Here is a 10,805-nt window from a genome sequence, read left to right on the forward strand (position 1 = left end):
GACCAAGGGCGGTTAGTTGATGCACGATGTCTACAATGGTGTAAGCTTAGTAGGGTACATCAAGGATATGCTTTTCGAATATTCTTCATGTTGTACTACTTTAGGGTTTTATGGGGGATTGTCCCTTATAAATAGGAAGAGTCGGTAGAGAAGGGGGGGGGGAGAAAAAGGAGACAAAAGAGACAAAAGAACACTTTGTAAAAGAATTATCTGAGAGTGAATACAAAAGTAGTCTGGTTCATTAATTGCAAGAAGAAGAAAGTATTTATCATTACATCAGATAGAAAATATCCATGGATTCCCCAATCATCTGATATCCTTCCCTACGCCGATTGTATCTATGCAGATTGATTGTGCATTTACGTCTTCACATTTATGAGCATTTATTCGATTCCAGCATACTAGTCACATCATTCATCTTACTTGCTTCTCTCATCGCTAGATCTAGATTTTATTGTGCTTCACTAAGATTGACCTCATCATTATCATTAATCGATTTAATAAAAAAGGTTTTGATATTCTTTGATCAAACACTACGTATGTTCGAATACTTCAGAAAGCCTATCCTTTTAAGTTTGAACCAGTTCCGTTTCAACTAGACTCCTCACCGTATTAAAATGACTAGGTTCTAGGAAAGCTTAACCGCCCTTTCAACCTGAAAGTTCAGGGTAATTAGACTTCCAATTGACTACAAAAAGCTGTCGTTGTATATTAATTACCCTCTCCCTTTAAAATCCATAATCATCACCACTACCACTCCCATAATTTTAAAAACCGTCAAAAATCTTCAGTTTTCTCTTTTTCTCTCTTCCAAAACTCAAATCACCAAGTTCTTCTAGAATTTAGAGAAAATGACCAACCCCCAAGATAATCCCGGCACACCTCCACAACCTACCCCCTCTGATTCCTCCACCACTCCTCAACCCAGTACTACCCCTCAACCTAGGAGAAGGCGAGTAAAGATGCTTGCTCGAAAAACTATGGCTACAGGTGTGCTTTCAAGAAATTAAACACATAATTGAAGGCTAGTCAGGCCCAAGATTCCCAAAATTCTGATGATTCTTTCAAGTCTGGGAGTGAGGGGGAAGGAACTGGGTCTACTGATTCTGAGCAGGTAACTTCTGTACCAAATCCCTCTACTGAGGTAATTTCTGATCTAGCTGAAAATTTAGAAAATCAATTTGTTTTGGTTGGGTCTGTTGTGGATGTGGAAACACCAGAGTCAAGAAGGAGAGGAGGTAAAAATAAAAGAGAAAAAGAAAAGGAGAGTGAGGGTGTGTGTAGTGATGTGAGGGGAATAGGTAAAGAAGTGGTTAATTCTTCACCCACCTCTGAAACGGTTAGAATGGCTATCTATGGAGCTGAGCCAGAAAAGGTGGTAGAAAGTTGCAAGTAAACAGGGGGAAGTGGATCAGGGGAAGCTGCTGAAGGACTAGTTAATATTAGCAAGCATACAGATGAACCCGGTTCATATATTGAGGAGACATTAGCAGATCTTCTGAAGAAGGTTGGTGCCAGTTATAACCCAAAGAAAAGGAGAACTCCAACCCAAAAAACTCCTAGCACGGCAAGAACAACCAAGAAAAGGAAGGTTGCTTCTCCGACAACTACTAATATTCCTTTACCAAAAGGAAGGGCCACAAGAAGTAAATTGAATCAGAGTGAGGAGGAGTTGCGGAAAGCTATGGAAGAAAGTAAGAAGAAAAGAATGGACAAAGGGAAAGCAAAGGTGGCAGAGCCTGTTGAGGCTGTTGATTGGATGAGATGGACCCGGTCCATCAGGGTGAACATGTCACTGTGGAGGTGGAGGTTCAGACCCCTAAGCCCAAGAAGACCAAGACTTCCTCAAAGAAGTCTTCATCTGTATCCAAGTCTGCTGAGCCTTCTACTTTGGCTAAAAGGACAAGGTCTGTTGTGAAAGCCAAGCAAGTTAAGATTACAGAGGAGGAAGATTAGAGTGGTGAAGAAGAGGATGAATCTGATAATGAACAAGATAATCTTGCCAAGTTTGGCAAACGAACCATCTTGAAGGGTAGACTTTTGAAGGACTTGGAGGAACCAGGGATGGTTCTACTGCTTGACACGCTAGAGGTTCAGGGGTGGAAGGACATGGTCCTTCAGTTATATAGCAGGCTGGCTAGAAATGAGATAATTGAGTTCATGGCCAATGCAGAGGTCAAGTATAGAAGAGTTACCAGCCAGGTGAAAGGGGTTCAGGTGTCTTTTGATGCAAAAGAGCTGGGTGAAATCCTTGGTATTCCTTCTGAAGGTTATGATGACTACACTAGGCAAAAATGGCCTAGTCTGGACTCCCTTCCTATTGTCCTAGCCATTACTAGGAAGTTATATGATAGCACAGAAGTGACTGAGGCCAAGATAAAAGTGAAATGAAGCCATCCCACAAAGTAATGTTTGAATTCGTCAACAAGTGTGTACTGCCTAGGCAGGAAAGAAGGCACATTGCCAACTACATGGACTTGGTTTTGATGGAATGTCTGGAAAGTGGACGGTAGATCAATTGGCCTGGGTTTATAATCAAGCTACTTGATCGGGTTATCAATGGCTCCAAGGCCCTTGCCACTCCTTATGGTTTCATTCTCACTACTGTTCTTGCCCATTGTAAGGTGCCACTGAAGAAGTGGGAAATGGCCACAAGCAAAGATTATTTTGGAATCAATACTCTGATTGCTTGTGATTATGAGGTCACTGCCATTCCCAATGAACCCGGTTCATCTAAAAAGACACTTATCAATAGCAAGGTCAGAGCTCTATTGCAGGAGAGTGGGCCAAAGGATGATGAGATAGCAAGGCTGAAGACTCGTTTGGCAGAGGTAGAATCTGAGAGAGATGCTCTCAGAACTGAGCTCACAAAGGAAAAGGAGAAGAATGATGGAATTCTTTAAGACATGCTGCACCTTCTCCAAGCCAAAACCCAACCCTCCAGTTCTTCCAAGCCTTAATTTCCTGAACCTTGTCTAGAACTTTCAGTGACCCAAATTAGGGATTTTTCTTTTTGCTGCTCATGTTTTAACTATTTTGGTTTCTTTTTGTGGATTGTGGCAGAATCATATTCTCTACCAATGAAGTTGTTGCTTTTGCTTTTGTTAACAGTTTCTCTTTCCTTGATAGTTTGAATGTGTAGTTGATTACTGATGATTAATCCATGAATTCATTTGCAGTTGCCCCAGTGGCCATGAGTAATTTTAAAAATCTGGGAATCACACTTTGTTTATGCAACTTTTCCATGATGCCAAAAGGAGAAAAAGATATTATGCTTTATATTCTGATTAGTGATGTTTATAACCTAATGAACCTGGTCCTTAATGATAAGTGAAAAAATTTCTAACATTGCATTGATGTTGAGCTGAGTTCTGGCAGGGCCTGAGTGTATGAAAAGAACAGAGTTTGTCATCATCAAAAAGGGGAAATTTGTTGGCCCAAGTAAAGGTTAGTTTTGAAGACTAACAAAGGAACTCAGACATGAACCAGGTCCATCCTTGTGGAGCACAGATACGGATATACTTAAGCATGTGAGATGCACGTGAAGGAGATAACCTAACTTGAAAGAAGTAATACCTCCTGATCCTGATCGAAAAGGTTGCATATTGGATAAGGAGAAAGACTCCTTACTCAAAGAGAACACGGTTTAAAAAAGGAAGGAGTTAGAGGTCGAGATCAACTAGAACACTTCCACCAAGGAAGAGTAGCATCAGAATTATAGTCAATCTCTATTACTAACTCTATAAATATCAGTGTTGTTCTCTTTTACAGGAAATGTACATAAGCAGAAGATAAACGTGAATTTAGAGCAAAATAGCAAGTCAATTTTGCAAGCAGTTCATGTGTGATTCAAGTGTGCAAACCTGAAGCTACTTGAACCAGATAGAAGAACCTTCTAACCGTCTGTCTTTTATTCTAGTTCAATTGTAGTAGGTGCTTTCATATTGTACCTTTCAGCTTTATCTAGAAGCAATTGTATTAGGTACTCAGAGTTTTGAAGTTAGAGTTCACTTGAAGTTGTCGCAACAGTTGAGGTTGTGTGCTACAACGGGATTAGAGTTAGTCCTATGTTTACAAAAGAGTTTTTCGTAAATGCAGTTTTTGGCTCAGTGATTTTAGTGGAGAGTTTGGAAAAATCCTACTGAAAAGTAGGTCGTGGTTTTTTCACCTTTTGAGCCAGGTATTCTCCACATAAAATACTTGTGTTCTTTACTTTTCGCATTTACTATTTTTGCAATAGTAGGTTAAGGAACACTTAGAAGAACCAGGTCCTTGCATAATCAGTTTAAGCAAAAAATTGGTCACCACACAAATCACCCCCCCCCATCTTGTGTAGTATTGAAGTATAAAACACATTATCTATCCCTCATGAAACTATGTGCCCTCACATACGTCCACGGTGGAGATGAGCAATCCACTATATAAAGTAGAGTACAAATATCGAGAGAACAACCTCACAAAGAGGCAAACACGAGTGGCACACTAACACTTGTCGCAAAAATTTCTCTCCCCTAAACAAGACTCTCAAATCCAATATGGCTATATTGTGGATGCTACTGAAAGAGAAGGGAGAATCCTCAATTTATAAAAGTCTAAAACATTTTTCTCCAAAAAAAAGACAAACATGGAAGAATTATATTTTCCTTTTCATAAAAAAAAATCTATTATAGCAAATATGTTACCCTGCCTTTAAGAAATAAGAGAAGCAAATATGATAAGAATATCAAAACAACACCTAACACAACCAGAAATGATAGCCATTATACGTAGTGCTAGGAGTGGTGGTCGGAACTGGACCTGTGGGAGGTTCCAGCCATGATATGACCAAAAGGAAAAACAGAAAAAGAAAGAAGTGATGTCTTGACCAACTCAAATCAGACTCGAGGTGTATTTAGAATTGAAATTTAATGAGTTCAACTTTGCACATAATTAATTATCCCATTAATATTATATGTTCAAATTTAACTTTTATTGAAATTTTATTAGTTTTTATGTACATATTTATACTCCTTATCAAAAGTTATGAGTTCAAATGAATCCGTAATCAAAATGCTACATCCTCCCCTGAGATCAAATGTGCTAGGAGTAATATCCTAGACTGAAGAAATGGTTCCTGGACAGCCGTGACCAACGGGCCTGTTGACATGACCCTCAAAATGCGGGGTGCTGACAAAGTTTGGCGTCATTTGGAGTTCGTTTGCCTATGGGCTTGACTTCGCCAAGGGCAGTGGCATTGTCGTAATTTGCTGAAGTGTCCGAAGGCTATTACTATTACCATGAGTATGGGAATAGGGTGAAACTTCATGGAGGTGTTAAGGAAGTCAAGAGAAAGCTTTAGGAACAGACGACGCCTTATTCGAAGTTCAGATGAGTGAGAAAGGGTCATTATGTTTCTCTGGCCAAAATATGTCTATTAGGGGATCATGGGCTTTTTTATTTTAAGCATATTTAAGGGGCTGAGGTGTTGAAGCTCAGCCAGCCTCCCCTGCGCGTGCTGCCACCAAGCCGCACCAAGTGAGCTACCTTGAGGAGGAACCTCAGGGGCCTGCCTAGGCATCTCAAAGGAGTGTCTAAGGTATCCATACGAGCTTGGGAACTCTATGGACGGTGCGACGCCTCAAGGCTAGCGTTGGGCACAAAACGGGCACCGGAGGCTTGACGTGTGGGACGATTATGCCTTGTGGGCTACCGAAATGGTGGATAAAGACTTCCGTGCCGATTGGATACTTGAAGAACCTATCTTAGGGGCCTCATGTGTCGACTTGTGAGCTTGGCTTGGGTTCAGCTAGGCAAGCAAGGGTCCGTTGGCCTAGACGTGCAGTTGTGGAGCGACACTGCACTATGCGGGATGGAAGTATGTCGCGAGGGATATGTTTGGCTATGCCATAAAACAACCATGGGCATGCTATGAAAGACCCACGTGATAGAGGCCAAGGAATAAAGGTTGCCCTACTCGGGCGAAGCACAAGCTGGGTGCGGATGCACGAGGCTAGTGTCTAGCTTGAGGATTGGACTGTGCACGGGAGAGCGATGCTTAGTTCTAGGCGAGGGATGTACATGTCCTTAGCCAACCCCGGGTGTGCACATGGATGAGATCCAGCGGATGAGAAGTGCCACAGCTAGTCAAGGCTATGAGCCTAGACATCAGACAGGTGGCACAGTTAGAGTAAGCCTCCTAGGCAAGCTCCACCACAGACACAGGATCTTGCTAGAAAAACTGGGAAAGAGAAATGGCTGGCCTATAGTGTGGGGTGACTACAGGCGCCGAACAGTCTATTTGGTGCCGCTAGCATCCGGAAAAAGTCGGCCCGTGACACGAGCAATGTTAGGCCATATTCTTCCATGACAGATGATATCTAAGCAGAAATTGAGATGGCGAGTGCATGTTAGATATCAATGCGGAGATCATATCGAAGCAGATATTGATGTTCATATGCCACCATAGATGGAGAACACGATAGTACTGGTCACAAAGGGAAGTCTTTCGTGCAGCGGGTGCTATTTTCAGAGGGATCCTATTGAGGCACATTTGGTTTGAAAAGAGAGCCATTGTGCGATGCTGTTGGGATAGTTCCATAATAAGGGGCAGACGGTTAGCAGACGCTCAATGGTTCTTTATTGTGATGATCCGATAGTGTGTCAGAAACTTTGTTAGCAGTTGGTTGGCAGCTTTGCTAAGCAAGGAATGGACGTAAAGAATGTCGAATGCAGACTGAGGGCTTTCCTTATGCGGGTTGAATACCGTTTGAACTAAGAGAGTTCAGTTGCATTGGAAACTTGCCAGGTTGAGACGTTTTGCTCATGTTAAGCAGCAGGTTGGAGTTGTTGGCCTTTTTGATGAAGGAAAATGGATAGCCCCAGTTTCTTTCGAAAGTCTGGGCTTCAGTTAAAAGTGATGATATGCCGATGAGTCGGGTGGTCAGGAAAAGGCCATGTTTGCCAGGTCATGCAAGCATGTTGCAAAGAGTGTGAGCCGTGGACTATAAACTTTGGGCATGATCGTGCAGAGATCTTGCCGAGGATGCGAGCAGCGCATCAATTGAGTGTCTTTCCTGCGGGATAGACTTGTGGACTGCCTGAGGGCATTGAGAAGGGACCTTCCAGAGAGTCGGGCATTGAGATAGATGCTAGCAGTCACCTAGCCATCTAAAGGGTTGAGATGAATGGCAGGAGAGTCCCTTAATAATTGCGAAGGAGGACCTGTGTGCAGGTTTCGTAGCCGGAGTGTATGATTGTCACAATGGGGTGGAGCCAGCCACTATGATTGTGGAAAAGAGCCGAAGCATGTGATGGGGAGGCATGGTGCTGAATTGCCAAGGTGAGGAGACGAGTCCGAAGGAAGTAGCGAAGCTTCAGAATTGAGCGGGATTCCAAGTTGGAAGGTGTCATTCTGGAAAGGGGTACGCCGAATGATCGGGGACCATTGAGATGGAGCCATGTGCGAGGCATACCGAACCGGGAAACCGTGCTAGCAGGACCGGGAGGGTTCTTGTCTATAGGGCGAGTACAAGGTACTACCCGGAGCATTGGGTACTTGCTGAGGAAGTGACAGTTGGAAAACAAAGAGCTTTGTTCTTGAATGTGGCGATGCTATAACTTTGAGAATGTAGTACTCACCAGGAGTACGTCCCAAAAAGCTTGCCGAGTGCCAAAGGGTACGACGGAGCAGATGTGTTGCCGAAGGTGTCATGTTGCAGCATGAGTTTTTAGAGGCCGGGCTAGTATGCCAAGTGGGACAGGTATGTTGAGTTGTGTCCTCCACATTAAGTGTGGGAGGACCCCCCTATGCAGAGGCATTGGGGCGGAATTGAGTCCAGAAGAAGTAGAGTCTTCCAAGGTAATGAGGGCGAGAAAAAGGGCTGCGTGAGCTATTGAGCTGCATGAGCTACGCCTGAGGCGCTAAAAGGCTTCGTGGGATGTTGAGCCACGGGAGCAAAAAGTGGCTACGCGAGTTGTTGAACTGCGGGAGCTGCGCCAGAAAGAGCACGCTGATTTGCTTTACCAGTGTGGGAAGAGCTTTAGACGATGTCAAGGCCGTGAGGGTCATGGTGTGGTTAACTAGTGTGTGTCACCACAAAGTTAGTCACCAGAGGGTGAAGTACGGAGGCACTTTCCGAGCGAACACCGATAGGAGGTGCAGTGCAGAGGAATGCTTGGAAGATACTTGGGGGAGAAGTGCAAGGGGCACGACTCCATTTTGAGAATGGACTTTAAGCAAGTCCGACCCACAAGGACTAAGGGAGCCGGTGTACATCCCCGAGGGAGCAAACTCCAGGTTGTCGTGGGCATTGCCGTGTCATCGGGGACGATGACAGGTTGAGTGTGGGAGGATGTCACACCCCGCATTTTGAGGGTGATGTCATCCATGAGTACTGCGCACTGCAGGGCGGCAGGACGAGTGTCAGTCGCGTAGGCGACGTGTGCTGATGATGCGTTGTGCAGGAGCATCAGGCACAGAGCCTTTTCATGAGGCAACAACCATCAAGATGTGTTTTGTTGCATGTCCTAAGAGTTCCAAGAGAGTTTAGCGAGGACTTGGGATAAGACCAAGGGTCTAGCCTGCGGGTGATGGCCACGTACGTGTCTGAATGTCACAACCGTACGTTTTCGAGCTACAAGGGGAATCTAGGGATTTCGGTAGTAGGACCTGTTCCTAGTATTCTCTTTTATATGCTGGCCAAGTTTGGCGTCATTTGGAGTTTGTTTGCCTATGGGCTTGACTTCGCCAAGGGCAGTGGCATTGTTGTAATTTACTGAAGTGTCTGAAGGCTATAACTATTACCACGAGTATGGGAATGGAGTGAAACTTCATGGAGGTGTGAAGGAAGTCAAGAGAAAGCTTTAGGAATAGACGGTGCCTTATTCGGTGTTCGAATGAGTGAAAAAGGGTCATATGATTCTTTGGCCAAAACATGTCTACTAGGGGATCATGGGCTTTTTTATTTTAAGCATATATAAGGGGGCCAGAGGTTTTGAAGCTCAGCCAGCCTCCCCCGTGCGTGCTACCACCAAGCCGCACCAAGTGAGCTACCTTGAGGGGGAACCTCAGGGGCCTGCCTAGGCATCTCAAAGGAGTGTCTAAGGTATCCATACGAGCTTGGGAACTCTATGGACGGCGCGACGCCTCAAGGCTAGCAATGGGCACAAAACGGGCACCGGAGGCTTGATGTGTGTGACGATTATGCCCTGTGGGATACCGAATTGGTGGATAAAGACCTCCGTGCCGATTGGATACTTCAAGCACCTATCTTAGGGGCCTCATGTGTCGACTTGTGAGCTTGGCTTGGGTTCAGCTAGGCTAGCAAGGGTCCGTTGGCCTAGACGTGCAGTTGTGGGGCGACACTGCACTATGCGGGATGAAAGTATGTTGCGAGGGCTATGTTTGGCTATGCCATAAGACAACCATAGGCATGCTATGAAAGACGGACATGACAGATGCCAAGGACTAAAGGTTGCCCTATTCGGGCGAAGCACAAGCTGGGTGCGGATGCACGAGGCAAGTGTCAAGCTTGAGGATTGGACTGTGCACGCGAGAGCGATGCTCAGTGCTAGGCTAGGGACGTACATGTCCTTCGCCAACCCCGGGTGTGCGTATGGATGAGATCTAGCAGATGAGAAGCGCCCCAGCTAGTCAAGGCTATGAGCCTAGACATCAGACAGGCGGCACAATTGGAGTAAGCCTCATAGGCAAACTCCACCACAAGCAGAGAATCGTGCTAGAAAATTTGGGGAAGAGAAAAGGCTGGCCTGTAGTGTGGGGTGACTACAGGCGCCGCATGGGCTAGTTGGTGCCGCTAGCTTCCGGAAAAAGGTCGGCTCGTGACATTGTGGATCTTAAGTGAAGGTGGTTGTTGTGAACCAATTGAAGTTTTAAATTGATTTGAAAAAAGTACTATTAGCGGTTTTATAAATTAAATGAACTTTGAAAACATTTTCTTTGAATGGGGGATTTATCGGATAACAACCTCTTTATTTCTCACCGAATAGAGATAAGGTCTTTGCACACCCGCTCCTCCGCAGATATCATGAGTTGTAGGAACACACTAGGTAATGAGTAGTTTTATTGTGTGCCTCACACAACTGAAATTAGTTGTGTGAGGCTCCTTTTTGTCTCACAAATTTGTGGACCCCAGTCTTATACTTCTGGGTCCACAAAAATCTGGGTGCACAAAACTGTGAGACGAAAAAGCTGCTTCATACAACTAGTGTCAGTTGTATGAGACGCAAATAAAATTTTCCCTAGGTAATGGGTACTTATGTTATTGTTCTTGAAAGATTATAATAACATTGATTGATTGTTAACCTAGAATTCTGACAAGTAATTTGTTGCAACAGGTTTAAATTATACTACTAATGCAAAAATCATTATGTTGTCAATGTATAAAACTTAAATCTTTTTTAATAAACATCCTTAATCAATTTCCGAATGGCTCCCATTCAAGCTAAATTATCTTTCATACAAATATCACCAAAAACGTGAAAAAACTAAGCAGCATTATGAAATCAAACCTTAACCGTAAAAGAATGATCATAAACCATAAAATTATATGGATGAAAAAGAAATAAATAAGCATACTTTTTCATTAGGAGATTATGTTTTAGCTTCTTTCACTATTATTTTCACCCTCTTTTTCTTACTCTGTTCATAGGAACAGCTAGTGGCGTAGTCAAAAATTTCACGAAAAATGTTCAAACTTTGGATAAGTTAATAAATCTTCGTTCTTTTTGACGCTTTATTACTTGAAGATCTTTCTAATTGGTCATGGCTGTCACGACCCAAAATTCACTAAGAGTCGTGATGGCGC

Source organism: Nicotiana attenuata, unplaced genomic scaffold, assembly GCF_001879085.1.
Source record: "Nicotiana attenuata strain UT unplaced genomic scaffold, NIATTr2, whole genome shotgun sequence".
NCBI classification, from domain to species: domain Eukaryota; kingdom Viridiplantae; phylum Streptophyta; class Magnoliopsida; order Solanales; family Solanaceae; genus Nicotiana; species Nicotiana attenuata.